The 24,664-nt window shown below is 31.1% G+C and overlaps 1 protein-coding gene and 1 long non-coding RNA gene across 3 annotated transcripts in view; both read left to right on the top strand.

Moving 5' to 3' along the window:
* The window catches only part of LOC105217218 (ABC transporter G family member 23), a 92,024-nt gene that overhangs the window by 39,820 nt on the left and 27,540 nt on the right, over positions 1-24,664 (top strand). The gene's annotated exons all lie outside the window — the stretch shown is intronic.
* Positions 1,546-22,689, top strand: LOC114804581 (uncharacterized). The gene is made up of 3 exons (XR_003752733.2): positions 1,546-1,722; positions 2,489-2,713; positions 22,417-22,689. It is a non-coding gene; the product is annotated as an uncharacterized LOC114804581 (long non-coding RNA).

The raw sequence follows: 24,664 nt of genomic DNA on the forward strand, positions 1-24,664 counted from the left end.
CAGCTTGAATCATGATATTCAAGTGAAAGCTTCCTTGCTTCTACTAAGCATATCTCATTGAGCTTTCATACTAATTATAATCTACCATATAGCTAAACTAACTATTGGAATAGGATATATACATATTTCTAGATTAAAAATTATGATAATCAAGTAAATTTGTATGAGAATTCGGTAAGCTTTCAATATAGATAGGTATTTGATTGAACTTAAAGGCTTAAGTAGACATATGTGGAAGCTCTTGGAAATCCAACGACAAATGGTCGATGGTCTTGACGTGCTAAATTTTTAGAAGACATAAAAAAGTGTGGTTATATTTAACTGTCAGTTAACTATAAAGAACAGAGTAGCATTGTATAGTGAATCGTATTCATATTATATATAATTTGTTATTAAAAGTGAAAATAATCATGAGACAACAACACCTGCTCTGTTATAAATATAAATATTTGTCGTTGCTATTGGAAAACTCAGTAATGTTTAGCTTCTAATATATTTTAAATAATTCAATTGCCAACTTATTTAATCTTTATATCTCCACCGAACATTTACGAGCTACAAATGGCTACTATCAACTAGATCTAGATAAGTTTCCTGCTACTTGTTGCATTAATATGTAAAACTATTGCTTACAATTACAAATAAATGACGGTAATTTGCCATCACATTTATTGCAATTAAGAATAACAAATGCACTAATACATAGAAAGATAAATATATACTGGTGTATATATTAATGGTGAGTTAAAGTTGAGATAATTCATATTTTGTTGCGTGCATTTTTATTGATTTCGAACTTTGCACTGGGTCACTAATACGCCTAGGGGTACCGCATAATGCCACACACGAGTACATACATACATACAAACATAGATATGTGGGTTTGTAGCTGCTAACAACAAGAACTGCGCTTCTTTAAGCGTCAATTTGCATATTATACAGTTGAAATGGAAACTCACCACAGCTAAGTGATTGAGCGAGTGACTGAGCGATATGCGCTCATTCAAGTTTTTAATGAGTAGCAAAACTACTCACTCTATTTGTTAAGTTTACTGACTGCCGCAATGAGTTTATTGCCTTTGTTCGCCGTCCGCATGGCAAAGTCCAACTCGTTGCAGAAGCCACTCAACTGTTTGAGAAGCATTTGCGCTCAAGCGCTGTGGCTCATGCGCTCAAAAATTTTTATTATGACTACAAAGTACAAAGCGGAATTTTCAGCTAACAAAATACCTATATTTTTTTTGGAATATGAAATTATAATTGGCTATTTTTTTAATGCAAATAATTAAGTAATTAGATTATGCTTGCGCAATCTAGAAATATTTAATTACTCAGCATGAAAGGATAAATATTTTTCATCACTTTTTCCACACTCACTGCCATTTTTTTTATGTTGTTCAGCGCGTTTGACCAGCGCTTGGTGCAAAGTCTGAGTTGAGTGGACTGAGCATAAGTGACAACAACTACAACGCACACTCTGTAGTACTAGTGGTTGGTTGAGTTAAAGATCAGCGCGCGCATTGCTTTGAGTTAATGTTGGCGCTTCGTTAAGTGGGCTCAAAGTATTTCGCGTATTGCTGCTGGCCACTGTTGAGCTTATGGAAATTAGCTGGCTGTCGTTTCAGTACGATTTGGACGGTTAAGCGTAACGCAAGTGCAGCTGTGAGAACGCCGTTGATGTCGGAATAGTGAAGAATTGGTGTTTTTTAGTTGTGAATTCGAGTGCGTTTGAGAAATAAAATAATATTTAAATATATAAATTTGGATAATAAGTAATAAAAAGTGACAATTTTTTTTTAGTAAAAAATGTTTGAGAATTGTTAAAGAAAACTTTGAAAAAAAAAATTTAAGAAAAAAATTTGAAAATTTATATTAAAATAACTTTACATAAATAAATAAAAATATAAATTGACAAAAAAAATTGAAAAAAAATGTAAATACTCAAAAAACAGTTTAAAAATAATTTTAAAATATTAAAAAAAAGTATTAAAAATATTTTCGAAAACTTTTATTTTATATTTTTTGCTAAATAAAAAAAACTTTTTGAGTTCGAAAAAACTATAAATCCACATTAATTTTTTAATTTATAATTTTTTTTTTCAACTTTCCGAACACCAAAAAAAAAAATAGTGAAATGTGTGCATGCAAATAAGTTTGCCAAATGCTATTCTATTTTTTTTATATATTTTTCCTTTCATTTTTGTAAAATTTGCGCATATTTAAATTACAGAAAATAACATAAAAAATAAATAAAAAGAAGCGCCGCGTGTTAGTGTCACCAAACTCCCAAAAAACTAATTAAGAAAAAACAAGTTTGTGTCCACAGTCTTCTGTTTTTATGAAATCGGCGATTCTTATTGCTTTAAGCAATAAATATCGACAGAACACTGTGCAACCCAAAAAAAACAAAAATTACCCCCAAATTATAAAACTAAGCAATAAAGCAAATCTAATTTTTTTCTTCAAATCTCGGTAAATTTTCGTTTAGTTTCTCGTGCAAACAAAGAAAAACAATAAGAAAAAAGCCTTGACAACAAAGCGGTAGCTTTGAACGAAACAACAGCAGCAGTAACCACAAAAGTAGCAGCAGCAGCAGAGTACAGCAGTTGGTAGCGAATAAAGTATTGAACAAAAACGTGTTGGCAGTTACTCACTTAGAACTAACTCCAACAACAACAAGCATAAACGCTGTAGCAAAAGCCAAGAGCAAAATGTAAGTGCTAATTAATGAAATTGATTCTTCATATTGGCGACGAAAAGTCTTCGTGTTGGTGAAAAAAAAAACGGAGATTTTGCGCTGTAAACCCAAAAAAAAGTGGAAAGAATGTTGTTCTCAAAATAGCAACAGTAATAATAAGAAAAATTAAGTGCTACAGAAAAGGGGATTTTTTTAAATGTTTTTATGCGAAATAGACAAAAAATGTAAACAATAATTTTCCATATTTGAGTTGAAAGCTAGTCTCTAGTCTTTTGTGGAGACACAGTGCAATGACTGTGCAAAAGAGATTTTTTTAGAATTATTTTTAGTTCAATTTCGTTACTCATCGACTTATTAGTTTTTTTAATTCTAGAAGTGTTCTTCAAATTCCAATTTTTAGTTGCATGATTTGACAGAATTTTGTTTCACAAGTTAAAATTTCAAAAAATTATTTTAATAACAGGGAAGTATTTTGGTATTTTTGTTTGAGAAAATCGTATTATTTCCATTTAATGTGCTTCTTCCTTACTGAAGTAGTCTTATTTTCAATTCGTATCTAGATTTGGTAATGATCTTTTTTGACAGAAATATGTAAAAAAGTAATCTTCGATGATTTTTTATACAATTATTTTCCTTTTCTTTCCTTTTTCTTCCTTTAAACAAAATTCTTTAACTGGTTTTTATTTTTTTTCATTAATTTTTCTACTTTTTTAACATTTTTAAACCTTTTTTAAGAAATCATACGTTAAATAAGAACTAATGCCTTTTTTAATCAATGAACGTCATTACTTTTGTTCCTATTCGGCACAATTTGCCAAAATTTTATCAATTTAAGTTCTAAAAATATACATATTTTGATGTTACAACCTCGTTGTCTTAAATATTATGGATTACGACATATCGGTAACCGATTTTCATACACTTCCAGCTCCAAGGAAAAGAGAAATGCGTTTGTTGGACACATGGACATCCCCTTTCAGCAACAAAATATGGCTTCATTGTTCATTGTTCATAATCCATAATATATGAGACATTAATCTCCCTTAAAAGTCACAATTCTTGACTACAGCATCTTATATGGGAGAAGTGAAAACTGAGTGTTGAGTCAAAAGTTTCGAAAATCATATATAGGCTACTACAAAAAATGTTACTGAACTGACTTCATTATGTTCAGAAATATTAAATATTTTTTTTTGCCTGCTGAAGCTTCTTTTCACGCAATAAATATTATTCATACAAATTAAATCTTAAAAAATGTTTCTGAATCCATTTAAATATGCCCAGTAAATTCTACAAAGCCTTCTTGCAAGCAGCATTACTCACCAACTCCAGCGCTATGCAATTATTTTCCAAGCAAACAAAAGTATACAATACAATTTTCAAAAGAATTGTTGAGTGCACTTCACTTTTGCTTTTAGTTTCCTTGCCTTTCAAGCCAAACAGCTACCCAATTCGTGTGCAATATCCTGTTTGCGAAATTAACATAACAAAAACCAATGAACAACGCAATGTGCGACATCGGCGAACGCATAAAAATATATAATTATATTTATTTGTAGAAATATACATAAATAAATATATGTATATACAAGCATATACCTATGCGTATATATTTAGGGGCGTATGCATAAAGAATAATAGCGCTGGTGAATGACAATTGTTGCTCTGCGCTTGTCAGCATATAAATGACCACATTTTCAATGTTTGACTATACAACAACAACAATAACATATGACATTACTATATATTGTAATAGATATGAACATTAGTGATTGCGAATGCTGAAAAATGAATTATTGAAATAAATATAAGGAAAATATATTTGTGAACATGTTTGTTTGTGCATATATATTTCTATATAACTTCGATATTTTTAATTTTTTTTTTTTCAAAATTAGTAAAAATTATTATATTTGAAGTAATTTTGCTATGTACTTGCCTATTTCCATGCACTTAACTGCTGGTCAGTCGCGAGGTTTGCAAGTCAGGCGACATTTGCACTTTGCACATAGCGAATGCGCCGCAAATTACCACTTGCAGTTCTATTAAATTGATTGCTTTGCAGTTGAATGAGCAGTGAACTGACAATTTTCAACGACTGTTATTAGCGCTGCGGTATTCCTTTGGGTCGCAGTAGTATGTCTACATATATATTCTTATATGTATATTTGCAAACAATAATTAATAATTTTACTTTGTTGTTGTTACACTTTCTTGTCAATTCATTTGCAGCAATTATTAATTCTTTTTCAATAAAAAGTTGTAAAAAGAATTTTAATTTGCATTGGTAGTTGGCTTTATAGACGCCACATCATACATATAGACATACATATGTATGTTTGTACATAGATATATTTATAAATATGTATATATCACACTATAATAACTCACTACTAGCGTCAGACAATCATAATTTTACATTGTACAAAAACTTGTTAAACACTTTTATGTTGTTGGGCAGCTTCTAGTTAATTATTGCTTACTTAATTTATGTTTAAGCACAACGGGAGTTGTAAGTGTTTAATTGAAATGCATTTACTAAACGTTATTGGCATTAAAAAGAAATAAATTGCTGTTAAGCAGTTATTTTTTGTACTTTTATTACGTGCCTTGCGGTACTTCAATGTCTTTCCGTGATAAATAGAGCACATTACTATGTCCAGTCGAATAATTACGAATATTTATTACTAAGTTATGCGCATTTTAAATAACTGGAAAATAAATAATTGTAATTGTTAGAAACAAATTCTTGGAGAGAAAATAGTTCTAGCGAACATAAATAAAACAGCGAAAAAAACAATTGAAGTAAAATTTAGTACAGGATTTTAGTACTAAACTGGAGTACTAAATTTTAGTACATAGTAAAATGCTACTTTTTAGTAAAAATTCTCAAGCAGTGTCCGCTCCAAAGTTTTCTTGAAATATATCTTAATTTAGCACAAATATCGAAAAAAATTAGTACTGTGAAATTGCCAGAAAAAAAATATGTTGGCGAGAAAATATTTCTAGCGAAATTAATTAAAACGGCGAAAAACAATTTAAGAAAAATTCAGTACAGAATTTTAGTACTAAACTGGAGTACTAAATTTTAGTACATAGTATAAATGCTACTTTTCAGTAAAACCATTCAAGTAGTGTTGGCATAAATTATTTTTGAAAAAATATTCCTTAATTTAGTACAAAATTTGATAATGATATATTAGTACTAAGTATATAGTTCTAATAATTCTATGACTTTGTATGAACTTTTTTCTCTAATCATGTATTCCTAAATAATCTTCAAAATTACATGTTTATGAAGGCAATTCTTTACAGTACTTCTCTTTTGTTAAGTTATAAATTTTTAGTACTAAATTTAGAATGTATTTTAAACGAAATTATTATTATAATGACAACTAAGAACATACGATTTTTTAGTACAACATTTCAAACAAAATTTTAGTAATAAATTTGAATAATTTTTTTTAGTACACGAACTGAATTGTAATGCTGGAATATACATATATTTTATACATAAAATGATGAGATATAGTTGAAAGTTCATCATAACAGAATTGAAATGAGCCAATGCATTCTTTCGTACCTTAATTTATCGCATTAATAGCTATTGTTCCTGTACTAATCGACATTAATTTAAAGTACTAAATTATAATTAAAATATACTAAAATTTCAGAAAAATTATTTTAATACTAAATTAATGTACTAAAGCACTTAATACGATGTTGAATTACGTAGGAAAAGTGGAAAAAATGGAATAAAAAATAAAACCCAAATGAGTAGTAAATTTTTCTTAATAATTTTTGCTGGAACCTCTTACACCTCAAAAATCTTCCATTAATTTCTATTTACCGTTTACTGCATTTTTTATTATTTTTAATTCATTTTCAAGTCATTGTAATTGCATCAAACATTTATTGCCAACACAATGCATTGCATAGATAAAACACTTATCAGCCTACCACAGTGCCACAGAATGTGTAACAGTGCGTATACGTGATTTTTATCTCATTGCATCATACATACGACTGTAGAAACAACTTGTTAGACCTTTAAATATCTCCGAGCAATGTTTGTTTACATTTCGTACGCCCTTCACTCTTATGTTTCGCGCCTCAATGAAAATTCCAACGTTTGCAGTGAGTGCACAGCGCTGCATATGCATGAAGCAAAAGTAAATTTGCGCGCTTTCGAGCAAAGTCTAAGTGTACTTTGTAAAAGATAGCAAAAAAAAAATTAATATTTGACGAGAATAAAAATCGAAAGCAAAAAGTGTTTGTAAATTCAATTAGCTAATATTACGCGTTGTTTTTAGAAATCGATTTTTTTTTACTTTTTCAACCTATTGCAGCCGCTTCTAAGACACCTAATGTATGAGCGCATGTGAGTATATTAAAGTACTTACAACAAATTGTTGCTTCATTAGCTAATTAATTTCCAATAATTTGTGTAATTACATGCATTTTTCATTAAATTTTTTTTTAACTAAATACTTGCAGATAGGTGGCAACTCTCCTTCAAAATATGTTTTATAAAATATTTCCATATTCCCATCACCAAATATAAAATTGTCTTTATTGCAATATTTCGTAAATTTTATCAACTTAATTGAATGAAAACTGAAAAGGTGGCAACTCTTTTAATTTTTTTTCAGCTATAAACTTTTCCTAATTTATTTAGGTTGGACTCATATTGTAGTATTTTTTTAAACTCATTAATAGTGTTTTACAAAAAAAAAAAAATGTGGCAACCCTCCAATTATTTTTTTCTTAATCATCAGAATATTGTATCGAAAAAAAATTCAAACCCACCAAAATTTTATAAAAATACAATGTAAGTTTAATCATTTTGCCTCACTTCAAACCAACCTAATCACCTCAACGGCAACTCTTGGCTAACGCTAATTTCAGCAGTAGTTTAAGCCGAGAAAAAAAACACGAAAATGCTAACGAACAGCAGGTATTAACTTACAAAACGCGTTAAATTTTAAGTTTTAGTTTATTTATAGTGCAAAACCGGTTGGACGAGCGTCGGCCTGCCTTGTAAGTGGACAGTTAGTTAGATTGTAGCCACATGTGACTCACACACGAGCATACACAAACCGGCGCATCTACTTTGCCAAAGATTACGGCTTTTGATTTACACCTTAGAAGCGGGCAGAGCTTTAATGTGAATGCGAAAAAAGTTTTGTCACACATTTTTTTGCTCTGCAAAAATGCTGCTGGCACCACGACCCACACACGTGTCGACCTCTCTGGCTTGCTACCTACTAATTAACCTTTTGTAATGCACGGGTTCGTTGTTTGTTGCTGTGATTATCTGACCAGCTAGTGCAGAAATGGAGAAGTGGTGAAAAATATGACCGCAACAGCGAGCGAATTGTTCCCAAACAGAAATTAGTTAATAATAAGGGAGATATAACATGAAAACTTTACTATTTCTAGTAGAAATGATGTTTCTATCTCCTCTACAGGGATGAAAGGATGAGGTTGATCAACATCATTGATAGTCATATACGACCTAGTATTTTGAATCGACTTAAAAGCTTTTGAATCTAACCTTAAATCTAAAACCCTCCTTTTGGTCCCTTCCTCAGACTCATAGCTCAAATTAAAAACCCTTCTAGTTCGTAGAAACATATGAATAGCACCAGTTATACGCTGTATATCAGTTCTAAAACCTTATAAAGCAATTATTTTCATTATGCGTTGAAGCTTTGTCAAAATGTCGTACACCTTGAAGCATCAATCATTTCGGATTTTCTTGTGAAAAAGCTCAAGCCTAATATCATTTGTTACGGATTTCGTCTAAGTAGCAATTAAAAAATCAGCTAACTTGGTAACTGTGTGTGTCTCTACATAGATTTGTTGATATTTAGATAGAATAACAAAAACTAATATTCTAAGAAAAATAATTAACGCCCGACTATGCAACGCAGGATTAGTTGAGTTAATGATGGGTGACTGTCTTCTTTGAAGACAAATCATTACATATTATTACGATTGTGGATATGGCAATTTTAATATATATGTGCATATATATGAGTGTACAATAATGACTTATGTCAGATGTATTTAATAGACAAATACTTACATATATGTCTAAATAGGGTGGAACCAAAATTATTTTTGTTTTCAAATGATGTTAAATTACTAGAAAACAGAGAAAAAATAATGATTACGGAAGTCCATAAGCTCAGATTGTTAAAATTGCATCAGCTATTTATATGATTTGAAAAATTTGACATTACTGCACACTGAACTTGTCAATGTCAGTTTGACAGTTGACGTTTTACATTTTCTTCCGAATAGCTTCCTTCAAAACCTAAGGCATACTGGTTTGCTTATGATAACCTTTTTTCAAGATATTCTTAACGAAAAAAGTATATTGGAAAGCTTTGGAAATGAGCTAGGATATGACTATTGTTCAAAAATGTCGCGCACTGCACCCAATGAGTCAGTGTTTTCTGGTATGAGTCATGAACGTTGCTGCAGTTTGACACTTCGACTGAAGCCATTGTAATACTTTCACCAAAAGTTTGGGAGCCGGATTTTTTTATCATTATTCTGAATATTAAAACTATAAGACCACCCTGTAAAGCACATATAATTAAAAACTTGAAGTGTTTTATATAAAAAGTAGTACAACCTCATTCCTACATACATCGTATAATGTACTAATTTCATAATTAAATGATAATTTCTGTAATTAAAAAAAATTGTATGTATCTACATGAATATGAAATACTATTTTTCGGTCAAGAAAGCTGTGGTCAATTTATTAAGTATTAACGCGCCATTTCATTTCCGACAAAATTTCTCAAGAAAAGGCATATACGCAGCCGCAAATAAATATTTTAAACAGTAAACAGTGATTAGTGAGTAAGTAGCTGTGAACTAACAGCTGATTTAGCGCCGAGAAATGGCACAACTGTAAGTGACACACTAACAAATTTTCCGCTTCACACTTTTGTTGCATACAATATAAAAAATTTATATACTTAAATAAGTAATATTGATTTTCCGACATAATCTTAAGTGGCATATTAGATTTCTGTTGCTATCTCTCCATTATATATATATATGTATTTACATTTGAACACTTAGCTGCCTGTTTGTTGTTGTTTATTTGCGGTTCAACATATTGCATCATTACCAGACCACATAGCTACTGCCTTACTTTGTCTTACATTTACATATGTATTTACCAACGTTAAGTGGTTTGCATTCTTTCGTTTTTGCAACAGTGAATTATTTATTGTCTAAAGATTATATGTAAATCGTCATGAGATTTGCATACAAAATCGATAAGCAATCAAATAATGTGCGCTTTTTAATTACGACTTAATTGAGTTTGTCATAAACATTTGTTATTTCGCGGGTGATAAAGTGACACCCTGTGCAGCGGACTAGCGCTGGTGTTGGCTGAAGTATTGGGTGGGTGGGCAAACTAAATCATTTGCTTACAAGTATATTAATGTTTTCTGTGACAGTTTGCCGCTGAGTTGATGTTGTTATAGAAAAACAAAAACAAAATATTGAAAAATACCACAAAGTGAACTGAGCTTGTTGCGGGTGTCCACTGATTGAGTGTGAATGACAGTAAAGTGGTGATATAGTTACGGAAATATAAATTGAAATTAAATTTCTGGATATAAATAATATTTAACTGAAATATTACAGCATTTTGAATTGTTCTGTGCTTAATATCAAGATTTTTGGTATTTTTTATCATTTATTATTGAAGCTCTAGGCCAGTACAATGGAATCTTGGTCTTCATACTCAATAAAAGTTTAGACTCAACGATTTTAAATATTTTTTTCATTTCTATAGAATTTTTGATTTATTTTTTATGCCTCCAGAAATCTTTTCTGAAACATATTATTGATTTTTTGAGGTTATGTTTTAACTATATTTTTATACTCTCGCAACAAAAGTTGCTAAAGAGAGTATTATAGTTTTGTTCACATAACTGTTGTTTGTAACACCTAAAACTAAACGAGTTAGATATAGGGTTATATATACCAAAGTGATCAGGGTGAAGAGTGGAGTTCAAATCCAAATGCCTGTCTGTCCGTCCGTGCGTCCGTCCGTCTGTGCAAGCTGTAACTTGAGTTAAGATATCTTGATGAAACTTGGAACACATGTTCCTTGGCACCATAGGAAGGTTGCTTTCGAAAATGAGCAAAATTCGACCACTGCCACGCCCACAAAATGGCGAAAACCGAAAACACATAAAATGCCATAACTAAGCCATAAATAAAGCTATGGAAATAAAATTTGGTATGAAGGATCGCACTATGAAGGGGCATATTTGGATGTAATTTTTTTGGGGAAGTGGGCGTGGCCCCGCCCCCTACTAAGTTTTTTGTACATATCTCGCAAACCAATAGAGCTATATAAACCAAACTTTCTGCAGTCGTTTTTTTTAGCCACTTCCTAATACAGTCCAAAAATGAAAGAAATCGGATAATAACCACGCCCACCACTCATACAAAAGTTAGGTTGAAAATTACTAAAAGTGAATTAACTCACTAACGAAAAACGTCGGAAACACTAAATTTCACATAAGAAATGGCAGATGAAAGCTGCACTCAGATTTTTTTACAAAATGGAAAATGGGCGTGGCGTCGCCCACTTATGGGTCAAAAACCATATCTCAGGAACTGCTCGACCGATTTCAATGAAACTTGGTGTGTAATAGTTTCCTTACATCCCAATGATATGTTGTGAAAATAGGCCAAATCGCTTCACAACCACGCCTACTTCCTATATACCAGAACTTTGAAGACGATCTGAATCGTTAACTTTACAATATATAAAGTAAGCACTAGTGAAGATATCGATGCAGAACTTTGCATTAATACTATGTTAATAGTGTGGCAGCCCCATTCTAAAAATCGTCGAAATCGGATCATAGGTTTTTAAGGCCCCATATATCGAATACGAGGACCTCGGTGCTTCTAACCCAATATTAGGGTTTCCAACTTTCAGTGGACTTTATACAATATATATGACGAATATGTGGGTCAAATTGTGTATTATATAATATTAATTAAGTTAAATAAATAAATTGCGAGAGTATAAAATGTTCGGTTACACCCGAACTTAGCTCTTCCTTACTTGTTTTTTTTTTTTTTAATTTTAATGAGTAATTATTAATATTTTGCCTAGATTATTGAGATGTATTTCACCCAAACCCTATTTGAGCACATTTTTTCATGAAGTCTTCATCGAACTAGTGCCCAAACTAAAACCTCAACACATGAAACACCACAACAAAACAATGTAAAATAGCGCAGATGTTGTAATAACAGTAAAAACTTGTGCTTCTGCAAAAGCACATAGCAACAAAAAAACTAAGTATGAAAAGCAAAATCGCAAGAAAATACAAAACCAAAGCAATGATAAGCCAAGAAAAGAGAGAAAAACCAATGGAAAATTTTGAAAAATAAATAAATAAATTAAAATTAAGCAACCGCTGAAGTGCGAACTAAAAAGTTGCAAAGTGAATATTTGCAAACACACACACGAGTGTTGTTATCGCTATGTGTTAGTGGGCATTAATTATTTGTTTAGCAAGAGCAACTAAGTATTTGCGGCAGAATACACAAACAATAACAGAAATTGCAAGAATGTGTGGTAAATACAAGAAAACCATAAGAAAATTACCAACCAAACAAATTAGACACAGTGGTGCGAAAAGCAATAGTAGCAAGTAAAAAATATTGCTTAGAAAAAAACAAAAAAAAAACGAAGAAAAATCGCAGAAAAGCCAAACCAAAAACATGCAACAGCTGGCTGATTTCAGTTGTTGTTGTTGTTATTGCTGGTGGTGGCCAGTGGCAATTGCTGATTAGTAGTTGGGCGAGTGACTGCGTGGCTGAGTGGCCCACAAAACCGGCCGGTACGTTCATGAAATTATGTCATCGCGCAACGACGCCGCACAAATAAAGTAAACGCAATGTAGAAATATGGGCGCAAAAAGAAAACAGTCAAAGAAATTACAAAAATACAAATAAAAAGCAAGAAATGAAGAAATGCGGCAGCTGAGAGCAGAAAGCACAACTCAATGCAGAGAGCAGCAGTTGATGTTGCAAGTCGTTGCATTGTTTTTGCAAACAAACACACACACAGCTATATAACGGTGGTTTTGCGCTATTTTTCAACATACTTCACCTCCTCTCTTGCTTGTTTACGCGCTTGTAATCAGCGTAGACGTAATCAGCGGAAAAACCTGGTTGCAAGCTCGACTGGCTGCCCACCAATCGTGGTGTGTGTGTGTGTGTGCGCGCTAATGTTGCATGCAAAACCGCTTCGCTGCGCCTTGCAATTCGCACATTTATTGTCGATTGTCACAGTTTCACAGCGCACAATGTAATGATTACCGCAGCGGCGCAGTGATGACGCAGGCATCGATAGCGAAAGTGAAAAATTTATGTCTCTACTTTAGTATGTATGTATGTGTGTGGAAATAGAAGTGGCGGCAAAATGAAGCTATCAAAGGAAATTGGTGCCAAATTGAATTTTCTTATTATATATGCTCATTCTTACTACATATAAGTCTTAAGTATATATAATATATATTAGTAATTAAAGCTATTTCCCTTCTCAATTACACATTTGGTGCGGTAAATATATAAAAAATAAAAAACATATGAATATGTTAAAATAAAATTATATATTTCTATGTATGTATATAGAACACACTTATGTGCCTCTTCCTGCACTTGTCACGTCGTCCACTGGCACACGCGTCGCGCTTTTGCGGCTTCATCGCCGTGTCAGTCGCACTTGTGACGTTCTTCCCTCGCCATTTGTCACACAAGCTTTAATACATTTCATTTGTAGTGGTGTTGATGGCTGTCATTTTATTTCAGCATTTGCTCTGCCATTATTTCGTAGCGTTCAAATTATGCACGCAACGCACACACCAGCTTTGTTCAATTGAATTCGAATTCGTCAAAGCTTTGTTCTCTGGGTGCGTAGAGTGCTACTTCTCTGCTTTGAGTGTTTTTATGTTCTTATGTTGAAATTTGCGATAATTCAATTTAGTTGAAATTAGCGGAAAATATATTTTTTAGTATTTTTTTTTTACTATTTCTTAGAACAAATGAGTCATATCGCCGTTGAAGTTGATATTTGTTATGTTGTCAGCTGATATTTGTTAATTTATAAAAATCAAATTTTCTAATTTGGTGAAATTCCTCACATAATAGTATAATAATAATAACAGTAGAGACTAATTTTTCTGAATCACGACACCAAAATATATTAAAGTATTCATGTAAGTTTATGATTTGTTAACTTATGACGTCAAACTCGGTCGCGTCAGTATCATTTCTGATATCATACCCTAAGTATGCATACCTAAAAATGAGTTGTGCAGTCATTATTAACCAATTAACGCTGCAATATTTCATCCAAATTATCTGTTGTCAAAAATTTTCAAAACAACTGTCACCAAAAGGGTGAGTCAACTAATAACGGTAGTAAAATTGTGTAAATACCTTCAATGAGAGGTCACCAAAACTCCCACAACTGTTTTTTTAATAACTACTTATTAATAATTTAAAATACTTTTAATGTGTTAGCTGTAAATTATTGCGGAAAAATAGCTGTCGATGCAGTGAAATCACAAATGATAATGATTTTGCGCGCAAAAGTGAACTTAATCGGTTGCCACCTATTTTAAGTGACATATTTATTTTTATTGTATTTAATTTAAAACTCATTTAAGTATTTTTGACAAAAAAGCTGATGAGTAACGGTGCTAACATTTATTTCATAACAAACTGACGTTAGTAAATGAGCTAAATATATAAATAAGAAAAAAGTGACGCATGCGATTTTGACATTTATTAGTGAGATTTATTTTAGAGGTAGAAAGCAAATAAAAAATTTTTAGTAAGGAAATTTCTAAAATTAGATATTTGTAAAGCTAAATAGTTGCTAATTAGTGAGTACAAATGGCGCTAAGCGGACGAAATATATTTTAAATATTTTTTTTTTAATTTAAAAATTTTCTTTATTTAAAAATATTTTAGTCACCACAAATATAATTAATGGCGCTAAGCTGACGAAATATATTTTCAATATTTGTTAATAATTTTTTTTTTTAATTTTAAAATTTTCTCTATTGAAATATACTTTAGTCTCAACAAATTTAATGACTACCATCACCATCATTAGACCGCCTAAAAATGCAATTTTAACTGCCAGTAGCCACTTCAAGCTTCAAGCAAAAGCCCAGTAGCTACACTCGCCCACATCAAAAGTAATGACAGCCAACAGCATAATTAAAGTCATGGATATACTGATGAAGTAAAAAAGAGAATTACTCAATACTAAAAAAAACAAAAACAATACTCTAGACATGCAAAAATATATGTAAATATAAGCGCTCTTGAACACAACAACAAAAATGTGAAGACAATTGTTGAATGTGAGTATTAAACGATAAAAATGGGCAAAGCTTATATCCGGTACAAAATTTTAGACTTCTACTAAAGGATCGTAGTCAAGAACATTTAGAGAATTCAGGAAAACTAAAGGTTTGAGGCTTAAACTTAAGGCTTAAGGCCCAAACTTTACTGAGTTGAAAAATCTTAAGCAAACAAAAGACTTAAGACACAAACTTGCCTTCCAAACCTCGAGAACTCATGAAAACTAAAGACTTAAGCTACAAACCTGAATTGCAGCCTGTACAAAATTAATAATCTTAAATTTACTTGCCTTTTTATTTCGCTATTTTTAGTTAGCGAGTTAATTTAATCACTTCAGCTGTTGCTGCGTGCCTTTTTTTCGAGCAAACTTTATTATTTTGAGCGCTCAAGCATTATTGTTTTAGTACTCAGTACTTATGCGCCTGTCACCGCCAGCTGGGTTTGCTTGCTTATCTCAAGGCTGACCACTTTGTAAGCAGCTCGAAATGCACATCGTCCGTCGATTACTTTATAACACACATGGACACACTCACAGATACATACCAACGCTTGTGTACATATTAAGCAAGTTGGTGCTGTCTGCTGCCTTAAATTGCTCGGCCCATCTTCACTTCGTTTACCATTAAGTACTTCGGTATACAATACGTATGCAGTATTTCGATTTTGTTCCCTTCGAAATTTTCAGCGTGTTTTGTTCGAAATGTTCCTCTTTGCGTTTTATATGCTTGTAATGGCTTTGTGCTTTGTTTGTGCGTTTTTAGTGCAAAATTTCATCATTGACCACTTATATGGCGGCAGTATTTATGTTTTTGTGTGCGGCTCATTGTTTGGCGGTATTTCCCAGCCACCATTTTGGTAATGCTTAACGGTTATGCGAAATTTTTATATTGTGGGTTTATTCGCATGGTCACCGAGTGCGCTTAATTGGTGTGTTGCGGGTTTTGAACAGAACATTGAATGTGTTTCTTATGAATTTTCGCAATATTTTAAGTTTGCATGTCAGTATATATTTATATTTTATTATTGTGAAGTTTTTGCATTTAGACTATTATTATTAAAATGAGGAAATTTTTGTTAGGAAAAACTGGTCAGTGAAGTGTGTCCAAAAATTAAATTTATTATTAGTTTTTTTAATAAACCTCTTTTCAATTATAATACAGTCACACAAAAAAAAATTGTCATGACCTGGGGCTCTTACTATGTGTAACAGATGTTTTTGGGGTCATTGAATCCGAATACGAGGTCCATTTAACCCCATCTGATTTTTCAGGGTTTTGAGATACACCCAGAAAACCAATATGGCGGACAGTGACTTTTAAAATTCTTCGGATTCTCTTGAAACTCGTTATTGGAGGGTTTTCAGGATCGCTGATTACAAAATCGGTGTCGGGTTTTCAATATGGCGGACGTTTTTTTGAAAAATCTAAAGTATTTTCAGTTTTGGAATTAACAGAAATAAAAATTAAGGATTGAAATAACTCACACATATCAATTGATCAACTTCTAACATTACTAAACTCTCAAATTAAGATTTTTCTTCATCTCGGCTTTCTTAGAGGAGCTTATAATAGAAACGAATACTTCTTAGATGAACTAGATGTACCAGTCAAGGCATCTTTGGATCCTTAAATTTATTTTTCACTCAAAATATAAATAATTTTATTTGAAAGCAGCTTAACCGGTAAGCTTCAACTTGTTGTTCTTGTAGTGGAAGAAACAATACACAAATATTTCTAAGGACTGCTGCTGATCTGTCGATTTGATAGTCCTTCTCTGGATAAAAATTCGGTTTCATTCCGGCTATCTAGAACTGATTGTCAAGCTATTACTTTCTTCGCTATCCCTCAACATTAATACAGGATATGAAACAGTAATATCTTCTACTATAATAATTTCAAAAATAAAACAGAGTTACCACTTAACATTTGCAGAAAAACATTTGTTTTTTATGGGACCTTAAAGACTACAACATAAAGCCTCTGAGAACATCTTAAAAATCTTAAAATCTCCAACCTTAGCAAGAGCACTAACCCCCGTGTGACTAAAAAATAATTTATTTAGGATAAAAAATGCAATTTCCGCCTAAAGGTATGCTAATAAATATGAAATAATTTTTTAAAAGTTTTTAGGATTGTAATTAAAGTAAAAATTCATAAAAGTACTTTTTATGAAGTCATAAGGAACTAAAGGGGAATTACATATATCAAAATAAAATTCTCTTCCAAGACAAAAATAATACATTTTTATTAATTACAAAATAAAATATGAAAAAAAAAATATTATTTCTTAAACATTATTTCTTTTTTAATAATTTTTAACTGCTTTAAAAACCACTTCTAAAGTGTTTTGTGAAATAACTATTAACAAGATACATTATTAAAATATATAAAATTAAATAATTTATTACAAATTAATATTTATAACTTAAACAATGTATTTGCAGAAACGAAACTAATTATTAATATAAACAGCAAACAAGTATGCCATTCTTGTTATAGTGAGCACTGTCACATAATTTACTTTACGCTCTTCAAATATATTGAATTAATTTTGTGAGTTCATCAGATATTTATATAAAGCTTGAATGGAAATCACAAAAATCCTAAAAATAAACGGAAGTTGCATAAAATCACTATAGTATATCTATATTGTCACATTAATGGCGGCACTAGTCACGCAGTTAGGTAATCCTTCGGTTATGCCTTGCAATTTGTCTAGTAAATTCTATTTCTTTTTTAATTATTTGCATGTACTCATATTAAAATATATGTATATGCTTTTATTATGCAAATGAAAACGCAAAAAACCACGTTAGTACGTCAAACGTAAACAACACTGCACACACAGTGCAAAAGAACACGTTTTTAACTGGAATTTGTAAACAAAACCAAATTGCAAGAGGTGTCAAAAAGCAACACTTGCTGATTTGACATAGCCACGAGCGTAGTAGCACAAACCAAAAAACATATATATGTATGTGTATACAGTTCGAACTAGTAAAGCGCGCGATCTTAATGAATCAGCGGTGATTAAGCAGAATGCAATTTTCCAAAGACAATTACTCCTGAAATGCAATAAATATACGCTGTAAGCGGCCATTTTTATGCAAGCCACATTATAGATAAATTGCGTAAAGAACACACACATGAATAAGTGCAACACGCACGCAGCAGGCAATTTAGCCATTGAGAGTGCAATCGAAAAGTTCTAGAAGACGACATGCGATGCAATCTCTTGAATATAAAAATCATAAAATTGCATTAAAAGTAGTTTGTATTTGAGTCTGTCAATAATTTGAATCATTTCAGTGGAGCAGAGGAAATGCAGTTGTATCAATATACATAGACATGTGAGTAATTAAGCTGTAATCGAGTAGCTGTCGCTGCTGTTGGACACTATTAAAAGACTCTGGCCTCTGGCCTGTCTTATTCCAGCTTTTTCTGCGGCAATTTACTAAACGCGCGCTGAGCGATGCTAGTTGTTACCACTAGTTGATATGTATGCGTCTAGTTAAACCGGTTAAATTGATAGCATTGCAAAATTGTAAAATATTCCATTCGCATATTGCAATTAAGTAAAGGAATCTCAGGCGATGGAAATATATTGTAATAATGCAATTAATGGCGATTGGTTGGGTTTCTAGGTGAACAGGGACATATAGCATAAGTGCAATCTGTAGAATTTAATCATATGAAAAAAATAAAATAAAAAAATAGAAAACATTTGTTTGGGATATCTTTTTACTAACTGTTATTTATTCAAAGTTTTTTTAATTAATTTAATGTTTTTCTTTTTTAAATTTCCCTTAAATAAGGAGACTAATTTTTTTTTTGCATATTTGAACTTAAAAGCGACAATTTTTTAACTGAAACACATTTTTGATTTTTTTTTTTCGGATTTTTTTTAATAAAAATAAATATTTTCATATAAATATTTTTTATTTTTTTTTATTTTTTATAAATTTAGTTTCAAGTTTTGTTATACAAATTCCGCAGCTTTAATACAAAATAAGACTCAAAAAGATATTCTTAATTACTCTACTACCCAACATCTCTTCTCTTCGTCATTCAATTTATTTGCCTTTGATATTCGTATCATCACAAGATGGAGGTTAAATTTTTGCACACACTGTAGTATATGTACGCATCACTGTCAAGTCTCACAATTCGCTACAGATTCGGAAATTCATGAATGAGCAATGCAATTCTAAATTTGTTCAAGGGTGTAGATCAAAAAACTCAAAATCAGTTGGTGGCAGCTTGTTTAAGTTGCTGTCTGTCAGCTTTCATGAATAATAAGAAGACGGAAGTATCTCAACGAGCTTTGCACAGCATAAATTGAAAAGTCTGTTTTTCCATAGGAAGTTTCAGCGACACCTTGAATGAACAGGTCCTGCTTAAATTATCTTTAAATAAATACTCAATTAATGTGCGAAAATATGAAAGGGCACAGGAAACTCGTTGCATTCAGAGGTTTTTATATGGTGACTAGACGGAAGTCAAGTCTTTCGTAATATGCGAATGTAATATTTTGTAATTGGTGAATTTGTATGGTTAAAGGGTATTCTATAAATGTTAATTATACAGAATAAAATATTTTTCTGTCTTACTTGAAGAAGTTATTGGAAAACTTCTGTTAAAATAATTATTAATATTGTATTCCATAAAGTTCAATTACTTCTTCACAACAATTTGATCAGTTATGCTCTATCAGCCATCAGTAATGAATATATATAAGTATGTGAGTACTAGCAAAAGAAACCCAATGCAATAGAAAGTTTTGTAAAAACTGCTGACAAGGCCATAACTTCTGTAACCGACTTACTTTCAACACCTGATCGTCTTTGTTATTGCCACTTGCTTCAGAACTTCAAATGCATATAGTCAAATTTAATATCAACTTTCGAGGCATACGATCGGTTTTTGTTAAGCATTGCAATTCAAGCGAGTTTCTGTTGAAACCGCTGTCTGAATGTGGTTTAATTTGAAGTATTTTATATGAATGTGAATGGCCTCAAATAACCTATTATATTTTTGGGTAATTTGAACTCTTGAGTATAGCTGTTTAGTTTTTATTAAAACGATATAATTTTTGGATTCAATTGTAAGTCAAAGACCTATGGTTTTACTAATTGCCTACAATTAGGATTGTAATTTTATTAAAAAAATAGCCTACATTTAGGATGACTATTCTATAAAGAAGAAGTAGTGTACTTTCAGGGTGATTTCACAATAAATGAGTATTTCAACCAGGAAGGTTCTCCAAAAACTATTCCACATGATTTCTAATTGACTGATGAACCAGTGAACCATTGAAAACCCTTTAATATAAGAACACAAATCATTATAATTATACAGTTGAACTTCCATAACTCGAACTTCTATAACTCGAAGATCTTCATAACTCGAACTCTCCAATGAGCAATATAAGTAAAATTTCATACAAATTACCTTCCGTAACTCGAAACTCTCTCTAACTTGAAGTTTTTTTTGGATTATGGTGATTCGAGTTTGGGAAGTTCAACTGCATATACATTTCATTATTAACTTACATTATCCAGTCCTCGAACAGTATAACCTAAAAGCTTTAAAAAATTACCAAAAATGAGCTAATATACAAGACATTTGTTTTTATTGTTATTGCGCTTGAGTTTAGCGTTTCACTTGTAATATTTTGTAATTCATAGGTATTTTCAAAGTCTTTAAGCGCTCAAGCATTTGTTTTTGCAATCGCTTTGCCTTCAAACTAAGTGCATGTTGACTAAATGCTGTTGTTGCAGTTATTGTTGTTTTCATTTTTATTTTTTTTTTCAGTATTTTTTTTTATTTGTTCAATGTTTCCCAATTGTAGCGCGCAAGTGTGGCTTCGACATCGGCACTAATTCTATATATACATACATACATATATACTATATATATTTATATGTGTGTATGTGTGTGCCTTCGAATGTGCGCTTGGGAAAAATGTCACATTGTAAACATGTCAAATTTGGAAATTAAAATAAAATATGTAATGACATGAAATGATTTCGCGCTTGTCAGCAGTAATTAAACAATTAAAAGGTTGTAAAGCATTTACCAGATGCGACAAATAAAGCATGAAAGTTACAGTTGTTTAATTACTTATTTTTTAATTTTTTTTTTGCTTCAGTGAAAAAAAAAATATTAAAAAAAAAATATTTAAAAAAAATTATTAAAAAAATATATTTAAAAAAATTATTAAAAAATATATAATATATATATGAAATATTAAAAAATATTGAAGAATAAGATATATATAAGATTTTACAGCGTAATTTTTTTTTGTTAAAAAGTAACTTTCATATATCGGTTTATATATGTACGTTTATATCTATTTCACTGTCAAAATATAGTTTTAACTGAAGCGATTTAACAAGTTGTATATTAGTCAGCCATATATGGTTGAGAGTGAAATGAACCGCATTTCTGCACTTCAATACTTCAGTTGTATATAGGCGTTAAATTGTACTATTAAACAAATTGTTAATTACATTTAAAGGTGAACATGTAGAACACTGTTTAGGAGTGTTAATTGGAGCATGTTATATATAGACTGATAGTTAAAAAGAATAATATGTTCTGATAGGCACTGTATATATTTTACTCGTTGGCATTGCAGAAAACTGACAATTAAATTTCACACTCGCGACCTATTTCATTTTAGTTTTTCAACCAACATAATATTATAAGAATATATATTATACTTATTAAAAAAGCCAAAGAAATAATCCAAAGAACTTAATTCGGTCATATCAACAAATGAAATGTCCCATATACAGTCGTATACTCTTTCTCAACAGTTAATTGAGAAAAAATTGCATATATATTTAATTTCTCAATAGTCTGTTGAGAAAATAAATTTTATTTTCTGTTGTTATTGTTGTTGTTAAAGCGACAGAAAATCTTATGCAAATAATATTGAGACCTCATACTCTTTTTCAACAGCTAATTGAGAAAACTATTGCTTATATCTGATTTCTCAATAGTGTGTTGAGAAAATAAAATTTCTGCTTTCTTGTTATCGTAACGTCAAAAAAGGTACACAATTAAATTTCGAGGCAGGTGTTCAGTTGAGAGTCCATGATTTGACCATTGAAAATTCGCATACGCTCCAGTTAAGTAAACCCCTCTGTGGCTTTTAAAAAATTCTTAACAGCAGCATTCCACTCGATTTGGTTTACACAATTCGTCGCCAATATTAAACCTTCGAAAACATAAACTAATTTTTATAAATTTTCCACATTTTCCTTACAGCAACCATATTCGTTAATCAACCAACTGCACATGTCACCGAAGTGATATTTTGGCATACAATATTTTTTTATTGATTTAGATACACGAGCAAGCGGAAATTACGTGCCTATGACTGCGAAATTGTAATTCAGAATTTTTAATTTATAAAAATATACTAATTTGTTTACTTGCAAGAAAGCATAAACAAATTAGTAACAAAGCGGTCAACACAACCACTCAGCAACGGTCTCTTTAGCACAAAACAATCAAATAAAGCGCAAATAAAATGTTGATAACAACGTAAGTAGAAATTTATGTTTATTTTCAAAACACATAAAAAAGTGTTTTAAGAAGAGTTTACAAAAAAATTAACTGCGAAGAAATAGTATTTTATAATCAACTGATATACAAGCAATCGCCGTAATTAAGACATAATTGTTATTACTCCCCAGAGAGAAAAAATAAAATAAATATTATTTTAAATATATTATCTACTAATCATCAACAAAATCAAAATGACCGCAACCGAAATTGCCACAGCAATTAAAGATATTTTGTAAGTTTCAGATTAAGCGTGAAATTTTTTATTGAAAGCATGTGGGGAATTCTGCTTTGTAATGCGCTTTAACAACAGTGCCACAAATGCTCGTGATTGCGGTTTGGCCAACTTTTTGCAAGCCATTAACCACTGAATTAATGAAAGTAAAAATAAAGGTGTTGAGTGGGTGAGTTCAGTGATTGAGTGAGATGATGAAGCGATTGAATGACGCGATGAAGTTTAAATATTACATACCACATACTATTACAGCATTATGATTTGAATTTTTATGAGAGCGCCAAAATGTAGGCCACATTTTTCAAATAGAAAATTATGTTGGATGAAATTTTCGACTAAATGTCATTTAGATATTAGTAGATAGTTTCATATAATAATTATTTATATCATTCTTCATATAATTATATTTTTTTATTATGGAAACTTAACAGTTTAGTGTTGTGAAGCCAAAAGGTAGGCAACATTTTTTCCTGCTACAATCTTGAATGCAATTATACACGGAACTTGTGTCGATGAAAATTTCGACTATATAACATTATGTTGTCATGAATCTGATATCACAAATATTAACACAGTCACAGGACTTGTTTAAAGAACACGGTTGACCATATAACTTCCTGCTGCCTTGTATATAATATCATGAATATTAATAACTTATTATGTTGATCAATTTAAAGTTCATCTTGTGTGCCAAATCTAGGCAATAATTTTCTTTGGCATTTGAAGTGAGAAGCACATTACGATTCAATGGACAATTTATTATCTCTATAAACTAAATTAAGTTTAAACAAGCTTAAAGCAGTTCACTTTTTATAATATCCGCACATTTTTTGCACAACAAGAATTTTTATGATTTTCCAAACATGCTTAGAAAGGTTGATTCTTAACAATTGAATATGTACATTTTTAGCTAAATTAAAGTGCATTAAAATTTTATTTCCCGCACGAAATCAATAAATATATGTTTTCGATAAATTTTTATGTCCTGTTTTGAAAACTAGAAATCTTTCCAATTTTTTTTTCGATAGTTAGCATATCTTTCACACACGTCACAAACCTCTTTGCAAATCAACGCCTAATAAAACCAAAAATTTATACCACCAAAAACTGGTTTACAACTTCAAGCGTATCTCATTAAAGACACGCATTAAACAAACTGAAAAAAAAAATTCAATACATAAAAAAATGCAAATGCCTGTAGTTAAAATTTAAATTTAAATATTGCATAATATTTGTACGTCGACTTTAGCGTACGCAAATACGGATTTTATATGATTTTCAGTTCACTTCATTTTATTAATTTTTTTTTTTTTATTTTTTTGTTGTAATTTAAATATTTGCGGTCGCAGTCGCGCCCATTATTGTAGGTGTTGAAAGGTTTACCAAATGAGCGAATGTCCGACGATAGCGGAAAGGTGTGCGGGTCGAGTGAATGCTGTTGAAAAAATGTGTCGAAAACGTGCTGATTAAAATGATTTTGGCATTTTTTTGAATTAGCAAGCAATCATTTGTGTGTGTATTATTGTACTACCTACTGTCTATGGAGATATGTAAATGGTGCCGCTCAACTTTGCATCATTTACATGGCGGGGTTATGCAAATTCGAGTACAAATGTTATGCGTGAATTCGCAATGGTCGTCGGCTGTGTTGAATACGCTTTATTTGCTGTTTAATAGTAGTGAAATGAAATTCGATGATGATTTGGCTCATGA

Source organism: Zeugodacus cucurbitae, chromosome 2 (assembly GCF_028554725.1).
Source record: "Zeugodacus cucurbitae isolate PBARC_wt_2022May chromosome 2, idZeuCucr1.2, whole genome shotgun sequence".
Taxonomy (NCBI): Eukaryota; Metazoa; Arthropoda; class Insecta; order Diptera; family Tephritidae; genus Zeugodacus; species Zeugodacus cucurbitae.